Here is a 14,855-nt window from a genome sequence, read left to right on the forward strand (position 1 = left end):
TTTCTGTACATTGATTTTATATTCCACCACTTTGCTGAATTCGTTTATCAGTTCTAGTAATTTTTTGGTGGAGTCCTTTCAGGTATTCACATACAATATCATAACATCACTGAATAGTAAAAGTTTGAATATTTAATTAATGACTTGAATGTCTTTTATTTCTTTTTGTTGCCTGACTCCTGAGACAAGGACTTCCAGTACTATGTTTAGAAACAATGGTGATAGTGGAAATCCCAATGGTGAGAGAGGAAGAGCTTTCAGTTGTTCTTCATTGAGGAGTATATTATCTGTCGGTGTTTCATATGTGGCGTTTATGATGTTGATGTAAATTCCCTGTATCCCTACTTTGTTGAGGATTTTAATCAAGAATGGATGATGTACTTTGTCAAATGTTGTTTCTGCAACTATTGAGATCGTATGGTCCTTATTCTTTCTTTTACTAATGTGGTGTATCACGTTGTTTGGTTTGTGAATACAGAACCAACTTTGTAGCCCAGGAATAAATTCAAATTGATTATGGTGAATGATTCTTTCAAAATGTACTGTTGGATTCAATTTGATAATATTTTTTTGAGAATTTTTGCCTCCATGTTCATCAGGTATATTGGCCTGTAATTGTCCTTTTTAGTCAAGTCTTTGTGAAAACACAATTATGGTGGCCTCTCAGAATGAGTTTGGAAATTTCCCTTCCATTTCAACTATTTGGAATAGTTTGAGAAGAATAGGTATTAACTCCTCTTTAAATATTTGATAGAATTCTGCTGTGAAGCCATCTGGCCCTGGACTTTGTTTGTTTGGAGATTTTTGATTGCAGATTAAATGTTTTTGCTGTCTTTCAGTCTACTCAAGTTTTTCTATTTCTTCCTGATTCAGTTCTGGTTGTTTGTATATTTCTAAGAATTCATGAATTTCCTTCAGTTTCCCGAATCGGCTGAGATTTAATTTTTCATAATATTTTCTAGTAATTGTGTCCATTTCTGTGGTGTTGGCTGTAATATCTCGGCTTTTATCCATGATTTTATCTATTTGGAACCTTTATCTTTTCTTTTAGATAAGTCTGGCTAAGGGTTTAAAAATGTTATTAATTCTTTCAAAAAATCAGCCCCTTGTTTCATTGATCTGTTCTGTGCCTTTTATTTGTTTATACATCATTTATTTATGCTCTAATATTTATTATTTCCCTCCTTCTACTTTATGCTTCATTTGTTGTTCTTTTTCTAGCTTCTTTAGGTTAGGTTGTGTATTTGAGACTTTTCTTGCTTCTGTAGGTGGGCCTGTTTTGCTATATACTTCCCTACTTCTGCTGCATCTCAAAGATTTGGAACATGTTTGTTTCTAGGTATTTTTATTTTTATATTCTTTTTTAAATTTTTTGTATTTTTTAATTCTTTTTAAATACGAAATTTATTATCCAGTTGGTTTCCATACAACACCCAGTGCTCATCCCAACAGATGCCCTCCTCAATACCCATGACCCACCCTTCCCTCCCTCTAACCCTCCATCAACCCTCAGTTTGTTCTCAGTTTTTAAGACTCTCTTATGTTTTGGCTCCCTCCCTCTCTAACTTTTCTTTTCCTTCCCCTCCCCCATGGTCTTCTGTTAAGTTTCTCAGGATCCACATAGGAGTGAAAACATATGGTATCTGTCTTTCTCTGTATGACTTATGTCACTTAGCATAACACTCTCCAGTTCCATCCATGTTGCTACAAAAGGCCATATTTCATTCTTTCTCATTGCCTCATAGTATTTCATTGTGTATATATTCCACAATTTCTTTATCCATTCATCATTTGATGGACATTTAGGCTCTTTCCATAATTTGGCTATTGTTGAGAGTGCTGCTATAAACATTGGGGTGCAAGTGCCCCTACGCATCAGCACTACTGTATCCCTTGGGTATATTCCTAGCAGTGCTATTGCTGGATCATAGAGTAGATCTATTTTTAATTTTTTGAGGAAACTCCACACTGTTTTCCACAGCATCTGCAATAGTTTGCGTTCTCACCAACAGTGCAAGAGAGTTCCCATTTCTCCACATCCTCTCCAGCATCTATAGTCTCCTGATTTGTTCATTTTAGCCTCTCTGACTGCCGTGAGGTGGTATTTCAGTGTGGTTTTGATTTGTATTTCCCTGGTGAGGAACGACGCCGAGGATCTTTTCATGTGCCTGTTGGCCATCTGGATGTCTTCTTTAGAGAAGTGTCCATTCATGTCTTCTGCCCATTTTTTCACTGGATTATTTGTTTTTTGGGTGTGGAGTTTGGTGAGTTCTTTATAGATTTTGGATACTAGCCCTTTGTCTGATATGTCATTTGCAAATATCTTTTCTCAATCCTTAGTTGCCTTTTAGTTTGTAGATTGTTTCCTTTGCAGTGCAAAAGCTTTTTATCTTCATGAGGTCCCAATAGTTCATTTTTGCTTTAATTCCCTTGCTTGTGGGGAAGTGTCAAGTAAGAAATTGCTGTGGCTGAGGTTAGAGAAGTTTTTAACTGCTTTCTCCTCTAGGGTTTTGGTGGTTTCCTTTCTCACATTCAGGTCCTTTGTCCATTTTGAATTTATTTTTGTGAATTGTGTATGAAAGTGGTCTAGATTCATCCTTCTGCATGTTGCTGTCCAGTTCTCCCAGCACCATTTGTTAAAGAGACTGTCTTCTTTCCATTAGATATTCCTTCATGCTTTGTCAAAGATTAGTTGGCCATACTTGTGTGGGTCCAATTCTCGAGTCTCTATTCTATTCCATTGTCTATGTGTCTGTTTTTGTACCAATATCATGCTGTCTTGATGATTACAGCTTTGGAGTAGAGGCTAAATTCTAGGATTGCAATGCCTCCTGCTTTGGTCTTCTTCTTCAAAATTACTTTGGCTATTCGGGGTCTTTTGTGGTTCCATACAAATTTTCAGATTGCGTGTTCTAGCTTCAAAAGAATGCTGGTGCAACTTTGATTGGGATTGCATTGAATGTGTAGATTACATTGGGAAGTATACACATTTTAACAATATTTATTCTTCCAATCCATGAGCACGGAATGTTTTTCCATTTCTTTATATCTTCTTCAATTTCCTTCATAAGCTTTCTGTTTTCAGCATACAGATCTTTTACATCTTTGGTTAGGTTTATTTCCTAGGTATTTTATGCTTCTTGGTGCCATTGTGAATGGGATCAGTTTCTTTATTTGTCTTTCTGTTGCTTCATTATTAGTGTATAAGCATGCAACTGATTTCTGTACATTGATTTTGTATCCTGCGACTTTGCTGAATTCATGTATCAGTTTTAGTACACTTTTGGTGAAGTTTATTGGGTTTTCCATGTATAATATCGTGTCATCTGCAAAAAGTGAAAGCTTGACTTCACCTGTGCCAATTTTGATGCCTTTGATTTCATTTTGTTGTCTGATTGCTGATGCTAGAACTTCCAACACTATGTTAAACAACAGCGGCAACAGTGGACATCCCTGTCATGTTCCTGATCTCAGGGGGAAACCTCTCAGTTTTTCCCCATTGAGGATGATATTAGCTGTGGGCTTTTCATAAATGGCTTTTATGATGTTTAAGTATGTTCCTTCTATCCTGCCCTTCTTGAGGGTTTTTATTAAGAAACGATGCTGAATTTTGTCAAATGCTTTTTCTGCATCGATTGGCAGGATCATATGGTCCTTTTCTTTTATTAATGTGATGTATCACATTGATTGATTTGTGAATGTTGAACCAGCGCTGCAGCCCAGGAATGAATCCCAGTTGATCATGGTGAATAATTCTTTTTATATGCTATTGAATTCGATTTGCTAGTATCTTGTTGAGAAGTTTTGCTACCATATTCATCAGGGATATTGGACTGTAGTTCTCTTTTTTTTCTTGGGTCTCTGTCTGGTTTAGGAATCAAAGTAATGCTGGCTTCATAGAATGAGTCTGGAAGTTTTCCTTCCCTTTCTATTTTTTGGAATAGCTTCAGAAGGATAGGTATTATCTCTGTTTTAAATGTCTGGTAGAATTCCCCAGGGAAACTATCTGGTCCTGGACTCTTATTTGTTGGGCGATTTTTGATAACTGATTCAATTTCTTCGCTGGTTATGGGTCTGTTCAAGTTTTCTATTTCTTCCTGTTTGAGTTTTGGAAGTGTGTGTGTGCTTAGGAATTTGTCCATATCTTCCAGGTTGTCCAGTTTGTTGGCATATAATTTTTTATAGTATTCCTTGATAATTGCCTGTATTTCTGAGAGATTGGTCGTAATAATTCCATTTATTCATGATTTTATCTATTTGGGTCATCTCCCTCTTCTTTTTGAGAAGCCTGGCTAGAGGTTTATCAATTTTTAAACCAACTCTTTGTTTCATTGATCTGCTCTGCTGTTTTTTTTTTTTAGATTCTATATTGTTTCTTTCTGCTCTAATCTTTATTATTTCTCTTCTGCTGGGTTTGGAATGTCTTTGCTGCTCTGCTTCTATGTCCTTTAGGTGTGGTTAAATTTTGTATTTGGAATTTTTCTTGTTTCCTGAGATAAGCCTGGATTGCAATGTATTTTCCTCTCAGGACACTCTTTGCTGAATCCCAAAGCATATGGATTGTTGTATTTTCATTTTCATTTTTTTCCATATATTTTTAAATTTCTTCCCTAATTGCCTCGTTGACCAATTCATTGTTTAGTAGGGTGTTCTTTAACCTCCATGCTTTTGGAGGTTTTCCAGACTTTTTCCTGTGGTGGATTTCAAGTTTCATAGCATTGTCGTCTGAAAGTGTGCATGGTATGATATCAATTCTTTTATACTTATTAAGGGCTGTTTTGCGACCTGGTATGTGATCTATCTTGGAGAATGTTCCATGTGCACTCGAAAAGAAAGTATATTCTGTTGCTTTAGGGTGCAGAGTTCTAAATATATCTGTCAAGTCCATCTGACCCAATGTATCTTTCAGGGCTCTTGTTTCTTTATTGATACGTGTCTAGATGATCTATCCATTGCTTTAAATACAGTATTAAATTCCCCATTCCCACATTCTTATCAATAAGGTTGCTTATGTTTGTGATTAACTGTTTTATATGTTTGGGGACTCCCATATTCGGTGCATAGACATTTATAATTGTTAGCTTTTCCTGATAGATAGTCCCTTTAATTATTATATAATGCCCTTCTTCATCTCTTGTTACAGCCTTTAATTTAAAGTCTAGTTTGTCTGATATAAGTATGGCTACTCCAGCTTTCTTTTGGCTTCCAGTAGCATGATAGATAGTTCTCCATTCCCTCACTTTCAATCTTAAGGTGTCCTCAGTTCTAAAATGAGTCTATTATAGACAGAAAATAGATGGGTCTTGTATTTTTATCCATTCTGATACCCTTATGTGTTTTGGTTGGAGCATTTAGTCCATTTACATTCAGTGTTATTATTGAAACATATGGGTTTAGAGGTATTGTGATTTCTGTAGGTTTCATGCTTGTAGTGATGTCTCTGGTACTTTGTGGTCCTTGCAATATTTCACTCTCAGAGTCCCCCTTTAGGATCTCTTGTAAGGCTGGTTTAGTGGTGATGAATTCCTTCAGTTTTTGTTTGTTTGGGAAAACCTTTATCTCTCCTTCTATTCTGAATGACAGACTTGCTGGATAAAGGATTCTTGGCTTCATATTTTTTTATGTTCATCACATTGAAGATTTCCTGCCATTCTTTTCTGGCCTGCCAAGTTTCAGTAGATGGGGCTGCCACTAGTCTTATCAGTCTCCCTTTGTAGGTTAGAGCCTGTTTATCCCTAGCTGCTTTCAGAATTCTCTCTTTATCCTTGTATTTTGCTAGTTTCACTATGATATGTTGTGCAGAAGATTGATTCAAGTTCCGTCTGAAGGGAGTTCTCTGTGCCTCTTGAATTTCAATGCCTTTTTCCTTCCCCAGATCAGGGAAGTTCTCAGCTATGATTTGTTCAAGTACACCTTCAGCCCCTTTTTCTCTCTCTTCCTCTTCTGGAATTCCCATTAAGCGGATATTGTTTCATTTGATTGCATCACTTAATTCTCTAATTCTCCCCTCATACTCCTAATTTTTTTTATCTCTCTTTTTCTCAGTTTCCTCTTTTTCCATAATTTTATCTTCCAATTCACCTATTCTCTCCTCTGCCTCTTCAATCCGTGCTGTGGTCACCTCCATTTTATTTTGCACCTCATTTATAGCAGTTTTTATCTCCTCATTAGCTCCTTAGTCCCCTGATCTCTGTAGCAATAAATTCTCTGCTGTCCTGTATACTTTTATCAAGCCCAGCCTTTAGTTTTATGACTATAATTCTAAATTCTTATTCTGTTATATTGTTTAAATTGTTTTGGATCAATTAGTTAGCTGTCGCTACTTCCTGGAGTTTCTTTTGAAGATAATTCTTATGTTTCATCATTTTGGGTATTCCCCGGGGTGCTCCAAACTACAGGACACTTCCCCTGTACTGTCCAGAGTAACTTGTGTTGGTGGGCGGGGCCATAGTCAGACCCAATGTCTGCTCCCAGCCCACCGCAGGGCCACAGTCAGACTGGTGTGTACCTTATCTTCCCCCTCTCCCGGGGGCAAGACTCATTGTGGAGTGGTGTGGCCCCTGTCTGGGCTATTTGCACATTTCCAGGCTTGTTGCGCTGCTTCGATGGGATCTGGCATATTAACCAGGGTGGATCTGCAAGGTGCACAGGGGTGGGAGCAGCAGGGTTAGCTTGCTTTGCTGTCGGTGGTCCCCTGCAGGAGGGACCCTGCAGCACTGGGAGGGAAGCAAACCTGTTGGAGGGATGTATCCACAGAAGCATAGTCTTGGGTGTTTGAATGGTGTAAGCAAGTTCATTGATGGGAACTGGTCCCCTTTGAATTTCGGCTGGGGGATTGGAGAGGGAGACAGCACTTTCCAGCACCTTTGTTCCCCTGGTGAGCTGAGCTCTGTGTCCTGGGGCTCAACAATTGTCCCTCCTTGTGTCCTCTCACCCTCCCTACTCTCCAAGAGCAGAGCTGTTGACTTTTAACATTCCAGATGTTAAGTCCTGCTGGCTGTCAGAACTCACGGTGTCTGGCCCTTCCACTTTTGCAAGCCAGACTTGGGGGCTCTGCCTTGCCTGGGCGGGCTGCCCTTCCACTGCCCTGGCTCCCTCCAGCCAGTCTATTTAGCATGTACCGCCTCTCCGCCCTTCCTTCCCTCTTCCGTGGGCCTCTTGTCTATGCTTGGCTCCAGAGAATCTGTTCTGCTAGTCTTCTGGTGGTTTTCTGGGTTATTTAGGCAGATGTGGGTGGAATATAAGTGATCAGCAGGTGATATCAGCATCCTCCTATGCCATCATCTTCTCTCTCTCTCATCCCATGTATTTTTAAAATTTCTTCGTTAATTTCCTTGTTGACCCATTCATTCTTAAGTAGGATGTTATTTAGTCTCCATGTATTTATTGTCTTGCCAAACTTTTTCTTGTGGTTGACTTTAAGTTTCATAGCTTTGTGGTTGGAAAGTATGTGTGGTATGATGTCAAACTTTTTGTACTTGTTTAGGGTTGATTTGTCACCCAGTATGTGATCTATTCTGGATAATGTCCCATGTGGTTTCAAAAAAATGTTTATTTTGCTGCTTTAGGATGAATGTTCTGAGTATATCTGTTAAGTCCATCTGGTCCAGTGTGTCATTCAAAGCTATGGTATCCTTCTCGATTTTATGCTTAGACAATCTGTCCGTTGCTGTAGGTGGAGTGTTAAAGTCCTTTACTATTATTGTATTATTATTTATGAGTTTCTTTATGTTTATTACTAGTTGTTTTATATATTTGGGTGATTCCATGTTGGATGCATAAATATTTATAATTTTTAGATCTTGTTGGATAAACCCCTTTATTGTGATATAGTGTTCTTTTACATCTCTTGTTATAGTCTTTGTTTTAATATCTAGTTTGTCTGATATAAATCCTGTGCTAGATTCTCTAAACCACTGTGGTGGCCTGGGGCTGGGCACAAATTGCGATGATGAGTGCACACACCTAGGCTCATCATGTAATTGTGGCTAGGGGTGTGCATATGGGAATACTGTGGCAGCTGGGCTCTGCATGCAAACGTAGCTGTGCACCCAGCGTTTGTGTGGGCATGTGGGCAGCTTTAACAAAATTTACCCTTAGCCTTGTGCCAAGGCTACAAGAGGTGTCCATGCAACCTTATCTCCTACAGGTGGCTCTGGGTTTATGCACTTGGAAAGTGGCACCTGCCATGTTCCTCCTTTTCAAAGTCCCCCCAGCACACTTAAAATTGGTATGAACAGATATGTTTCCTGTTTGCTCCCTGGCATTGTGTAAAGTGCCGTTTTTATCTTGCTTCTCCATGCAAGCTGCTATCTCTTTAAGGGCAGCAATCCAGCTATCCTTTGACCTCAGGACTCATTCAGTGCTGAGTTAGCTGTCTCTTAAAGTTCCAGGCCCCAAGGCCCACTGGTTTTAAAAACTCATGGAAACCAATTTGTCAATGAATTTCATATATATATATAAAATAAAATAAAATAAAATAGAAAAAAAAACTCATGGAATTCAGCCTTTCTTGTTTTTAAAGCCAGTTTTTATGGGGATTAGTCTTCCCTGTGTGAGCTCCTTCATGCAATGTCTCATTTTTCTGAAGACAGCCTCCCTCCAACTTTCTGACCTTCCTAACACTTCATGTGCAGCTTCTTCCCTATATTTAGTTGTAGAGTTTGTTCTGCCAGTCTTTGGTTTGCTCTGCTGGTTAATTGACTTGGATGTGGATCATATACAGTTGTAAATGTGGTATGGGGTGAGTTCAAGGTCCTCTTACTCCACCGTCTTCCCAAACTTCCCCCCAAAATAGGCAAAGATACATACAAGCATAAAAAAACATGAAGTATATAAGAAAAAATGGTTAATGTTATTTCATCAAAATTAAAAATGTTTCTCTTCAAGAGTTACCATTAATTAAATGAAAACACTAGCCATAGACTGGGAGAAATATTTGCAAAGTACATATCAAAGGACTCTAAACCAGACTATATAAAGATCTCTTACTATTCATTAATTTTTAAAAATGGCTGACCAATTAAAATGGACCAGACTTGAATAAAAACTTTACAAAAGTAAATATTTTGACTAATTAGCACGTGAGAAATTCTCAACAGACAAAAATAATAGCACTTCAAGCAAGCTATAATGGCTAGAGTTAAAAAGACTGATAACACGAAATGTTACTAAGGATGTGGAGCAACTGGAATGCTCATACAATGCTTGTGGGAGTGTAAAATGAAAGTACCACTTTGGAAAACAGTTTGGATATCTATATGTATAGCTGTATCTATGTGTATATATTTATTTATATCATCTATATATCATCTATATCTGTATATCTACTTGTACCTTATGATCCACTCATTCACTGAAGAGAAATTGAAAGATAAGCTCACAAAATTTTGTATTCACAGTACAGTGTTATTCACGGCAGTGTTATTCACAGTAGCTAAAGACTGTAAACAATCACTATGTCTTTAAACACATGAAAAGATAAATAAATTGTAATGTGTCCATAAAATAGAATACTACCCATCAGTGAAAATTAATTCACAACCAACATACATAATAACAAAAATATAAATGAATATTTTTTGAGTCAATGAAACCAATTACAAAAGAACACATTCTATTTATTTCCATTTTTAAGTCCTAGAACACTAAAAACTTATCTATGGTGTAAAAAGTGGGATGATGATTGCCTCTGGGGGTCTGGAGACTGACTGGAAAAAGCTATGATGAAAGTTAATGAAGTGATAAAATTGTTGTATGCCTTAATTAGGTTGGTTATTACAAAAGTGTATCTATTTTTAAAACCTCATTAATTCTACACTTTAAAATTTGAATATTTTACTTCATGTAAATTACATTTTTTAAAGAAAAGGGCCAGAAGAATAATGAAAATGAAAAAATATGAGGCGTACCATCTGCATTATAACTAAAATAATTCTGATACTATGATGTTTTGACCTCTGGATGGGGAGAAACTACCCCTCCTGAAACTAGCCAATATTTAGTGATAGCAAAGAGCTCATCAGGGATGGTGTTTTGATATACAAAATAACCAGTTCAAAGCCACACCTCCTCTATTTGGCCCACACATCCCAGGAGGCAATATTCCTCTGCTTTAATCATCCCATGGCCAGGTGCCAGGCAACTAGGGACAAACCCTGAGAGTCCACTGAAATCATTCAAACTAGACAGCCCCAAGCTCCTCACCTTTCCCAAGTTTGTTTTTCCTGCAGAAATCCCAATAAATACAGTGGCCCGAACCTTCCCTTTGCTCTTGTCTTCTACTTCCTGAACACCCAGGTGTATTTCCATGTAGCACATCATGGCATAGCATGCCTTCTGTCTCTAGAATCTGTGAGTATAGTGAATTTTCTTTCTCCTGAGCCTCTCCTCTGTCTTCTTATGTGGCCTTATATGAATAACCATTTTATATAAGAATACAAAACACAGGCTATCCAGATATGTAAACATAGTATAAATGCTAAGTAATTAAATCAGCATGATATTAACAGATAGATTAACCATTTGAAAAAACTACAAATTCCAGACATAAATTTAAGAACATGTGATAATAGTGTACTTAAACTTTGTAATACATGGTTTGGGGACAACTGGGTTGTAATTTGGAAAAGAAAGCAAAAGCCATAGCTCAAACCATACCACAAAGCAGTCCAAAGATTGATAGAATTGACTACAGGAAGCATTTAAAACTTTTATTAAAAAATACCCTATGCGAGGTCAAAAGACAAATGGCAAACTGAAGGAATACAATTTGTGTCACAAAAAGAGATCTAATATTTCCAACATAAATAATTCTCATAAAATTCATAAAAAAGACTAACAATTCAATATGAAATGTGGGGAAAACATTAACAGACGATTCACAGTATAAGAAATAGCAATGTTCCTGAAAATATTGAAGATGCACAACCTCACTCATAATAACAGAATTTTAAAATGAAACTACAGTGAAATGCCACTTCTTTTTTTATTATAGCACACTCAATAATATAGTGAGAAGACAGTTATTCTCACATATAACTGGTGGGAAAAGCAAAATAATACACCTATGGGGTAGAATTTGGTTCTATCTGTGAACAATTTAAAGGTATATATCTTTTGGCTCAGCATTTCCGCTTCTGGAAACAATCCTACAGAACGCAAACACAAAAACACATATCATACAGAATATGTGCAAGGTTATTCATTACAAGATTATTTGTAATAATCCAAGATTGAAAACGACTCAGTGGACAACTATGGTACACTTGTAAAATTAGCCATGCTTTATCCACAGAATGGAATATAATACAGCTATTAATAAATGATAAGGAATATCCCTATGTACTGCAAAGACTCCAGGATATATCAAGTGAAAAAAAGGAAACTACAGAGCAATGTTTAAAGCATGCTATCTTTTGTGTAAAATGGGAATAAAGTATGAGTATTCAAGTTTGCTTGTATTTGCATGAAGAAATAAAAATACATATAAATAAACCTACTAAAAATAGTATGTTCTCACTTCAGCAGCACATATACTAAAAATTGGAAATAAATCAAGAAGATTAGCATGGTGCCTACACAGGGATGTTACACAAATTCATGAAGTCTCCCAATTTGAGGAAAAGAAATGGACATCCACATTCATGAAGGTAAAATGTCCTAAAAAAGTATCAACCAAAGAATTACACTAGACATATTATAATTAAATTGTCCCAAGTCAAGGACAAAGAGAGAATTTTGAAAATGGCAAGAGAAAATCGATCTCAAAGGAAGAAGAGTAGGAGAATCTTGAGCTCACCTCCCACAAACACATTGAGGCAACAACTACATGTATTACAACTCACTATGTAAACAACCTGAAGACTGGCAGAACAGGTCTTTCATGACTACTCTTGGAGAGGTCACATCAAAAAAGTAAGAGAGGTAGAGATGCGATTGAAAACCAAACCTCCAGCGTGACTAAACACAAGTGGGAGGGACATCATGAACATGGAGGACTGGGAGGATCAGACCCCATACCTGGCACATTCTGGCCATGGGGACCATCACTGGGAAACTGATGCTTCATAATACTGGGCTTTGAAAATAAGTGGAGATTAACTCTAAAAGCTTTAAAAATCAGGGAGGACAACTCCAGGAGAACTGGAGGACTACAGGAAATGGAGTCTCTGGGCTTAAAAGCCAGCACCTTCTATGGTTTAATTGAAAATAATTTTATACACACAGATGTACATACACAAATCTGCATATGTGTATGTGAAACAACACACATAAATATATGGACCTTATGAAGCATCAAAAGAACTAATGTTCACAGATAGGTCTTTCAGGCCTACAACCCAGAGAAGTAACTAATCACAAATTACATTGCTTAGCGATTTTAAGAAATAAGATAAAATGTAATAATGACCATTCTTTCACACAATATGAGTTTTCTGGGCAGCATTTACCAAGCAGGGGTATAATACTAATAGAAATAGTACAATTCTCATCTTTCTACTAAATATTTGTCAGCTACTGGCAGCATCATGGTGTTTGTATTTACTAGTCATTGCTGATGGTTCCCAGAAAGAATTTCTCAGGGTTAATTTGAGAAAATCTGTATTTTAGAAAACCTCATATCTCCATATTCTCCCTGGTTCCCTTGAGGTCCTCATTATACAGGTCAAGAATTCTCTAATAACATGCCAAATGCCTAAGCGTATAGACCTAAGTCACACTCAAAGACTGGGTCTAGATCTAAGATAGAGCTTCTGGATTTTTAACAACACCTACAGAGAATTCAGATGTAGCTAATCTATGGAATTCACTTTTACAAACACTATTGTAGAGGTATTTCTCTATTTTATCTTCTCTTTTTTCTCAACTCAAACTTTTTTTAGGGTGGAGAAGTAAGTTTAGTCTTAATTACTGGATAGTAGTCATTGCTATAGTACTCTCTAAAGCACCATTTAGGGTCCTTCAAGAATGAGTTGTCCTCCAGTGAAACTCAAACCACACCTAAACGATTACTCTATGCCAAGGATAGCTTGATGAGTAACATTCATTTTGTGGTCAGCTGACTCAGGTCCCATTCTTGTGTATATTCTATTTAATATTGAATATTCTATCCCTTTCTGAAGTGGTATGACCCTCTAAAAGGTCTTAGGCCTTGATGTCCAGGTTATTTCTGACTGAGCAATTGATTTCTGACATAGCAGTGCTATTTATTTTTCTGTGAATTGAAGAAAAAAGAATAGTGTCTACCAATATTGCCTTCCCATAGAATTTTCTGTGCAAGTAATTTTGCATTTAATTTTCCAAAGCCTTTACTTTTTAATGTATATGTTTAGTTTGTTAGTTATCTAGCTAGTTAATTAAACGAAGCTTTGTCACAGATATTTAGATGCTTTACCAATTTAGTGCAAACCAATCAAGACAGGTTTTAAATATTCTACTCTCCAATTACAATATTATAGAAGTTTATTTACAGTTTTGTTTGTTTTTTGTACTCAAGTACAGTTAAATCTTTAACAATCCAAGATTGTGGGGAAGTGGATGAAATAAATGTAGTAGGTGTGGTGATGAAAACTTTAGCTCTACTTATTATAGTGACTTTAGCTGAATTCCAAAACTGTTTTATTTTCTAATGACAATTAACCTTTTATCAATAATATCTTTGTCCAAGGTTCATTGGATACATTGTACCAAAATGAAAAGCATCTTTATCAAGGTCGAATTAAGTGGGTAGGCAGCTGAAACATAGTAGGTACATTAGTATGGGAGAAGAATTTTTACTATTGAAACTGCTTATATAATACTGACAAAATGCCAGACCCCAGTGTTTATGATGGTGATAGAAGAAGCAGTTTTAAAAACCTGTACTCAAATGTTCATAGCAGATTTACTTTTAATCACCAAAAGCTGGAAACAATTGAATGTCTTTCAATGGATAAATGCTTAAATAAATTGTGTACATTCATACCATGGGTGTTACCATAATAAAAAGGAATAAACTATGGCTATACACAATTTGGATAAATCTCTAAAGAATTATGCCAATTATTCCCCCAAAAAAGTTAATACCAAAAGGTTACATGTATTTGCCATTTACGGGTGTGAGGGCTGTAGGTAGTTGGGTAGAGTTATAAAAAGAAAGCATGAGGAATCTTTGTGGCATTTTATATCTTGACTGTGGTGGTGATCACACAAACCTACACCTATCACAAAATTACATAGAACTAAATATATATATGGGCGTGCACGTGCACACACACACACAGCTGAATATGTGTAAAACTGGTGAAAGCTGGACAAAATCAGTGGATTGTATTAAAGTCAAAATCCTGGTTTTGGTATTGTACTATAGATCTGCAAGATGCTACCACTGGGGGAAACTTGGTGAATAGTATGTAGGATCTCTCTGTATTTATGCTTCCAATTGTATGTAAACCTACAATTACTTCAAAATAAAAAGTTTTTAAAAATCTGTGAAAAATAAAAGCAGAGTTCATGATTCAAGTTTTTTTTTAATTATACTGTTCTATGTTAGCTTTCATTCCTAATCAAAACGTGGACTCATCAGAAATTAAAGTTTTTCACTTTTATTTTAAACCAGGGTAGATTGAACTATAGATAATAGTTATAAAACAATCCAAGCTAGAATTTGGAAAAATAATCTTTTGAAAGGGTTTGATTTCAGGAATTTTCTTCAAAGTATTGGATCTAAATCAATGAGCACTGATTTTGTTTTTTTGTTGTTGTTGTTAATGAGTGTTCAACAAAGTTAACTAAATGCCAGGCAAGCATTATCATTATTTCATTCATATAGGAACCCTATGAAATGGTTTCCTCCTCTTCTCCACATTACATAA

General features: G+C 36.5%; 1 non-coding gene and 1 pseudogene across 1 annotated transcript; one reads left to right on the plus strand and one right to left on the minus strand.

The window, feature by feature from the left end:
• The window catches only part of LOC124509266 (SUMO-conjugating enzyme UBC9-like), a 40,884-nt pseudogene extending 30,564 nt beyond the window's left edge, over positions 1-10,320 (minus strand).
• Positions 10,321-11,513: 1,193 nt separating this feature from the next.
• On the plus strand, positions 11,514-11,621 carry LOC124509712 (U6 spliceosomal RNA). The gene has a single exon (XR_006961491.1). It is a non-coding gene; the product is annotated as a U6 spliceosomal RNA (small nuclear RNA).
• Positions 11,622-14,855: the final 3,234 nt, after the last annotated feature.

The sequence above is a fragment of the Lynx rufus genome, unplaced genomic scaffold (assembly GCF_022079265.1).
Source record: "Lynx rufus isolate CCGP_SWC_20201006 ecotype Redwood Valley unplaced genomic scaffold, mLynRuf1.p SCAF_14, whole genome shotgun sequence".
NCBI lineage: Eukaryota > Metazoa > Chordata > Mammalia > Carnivora > Felidae > Lynx > Lynx rufus.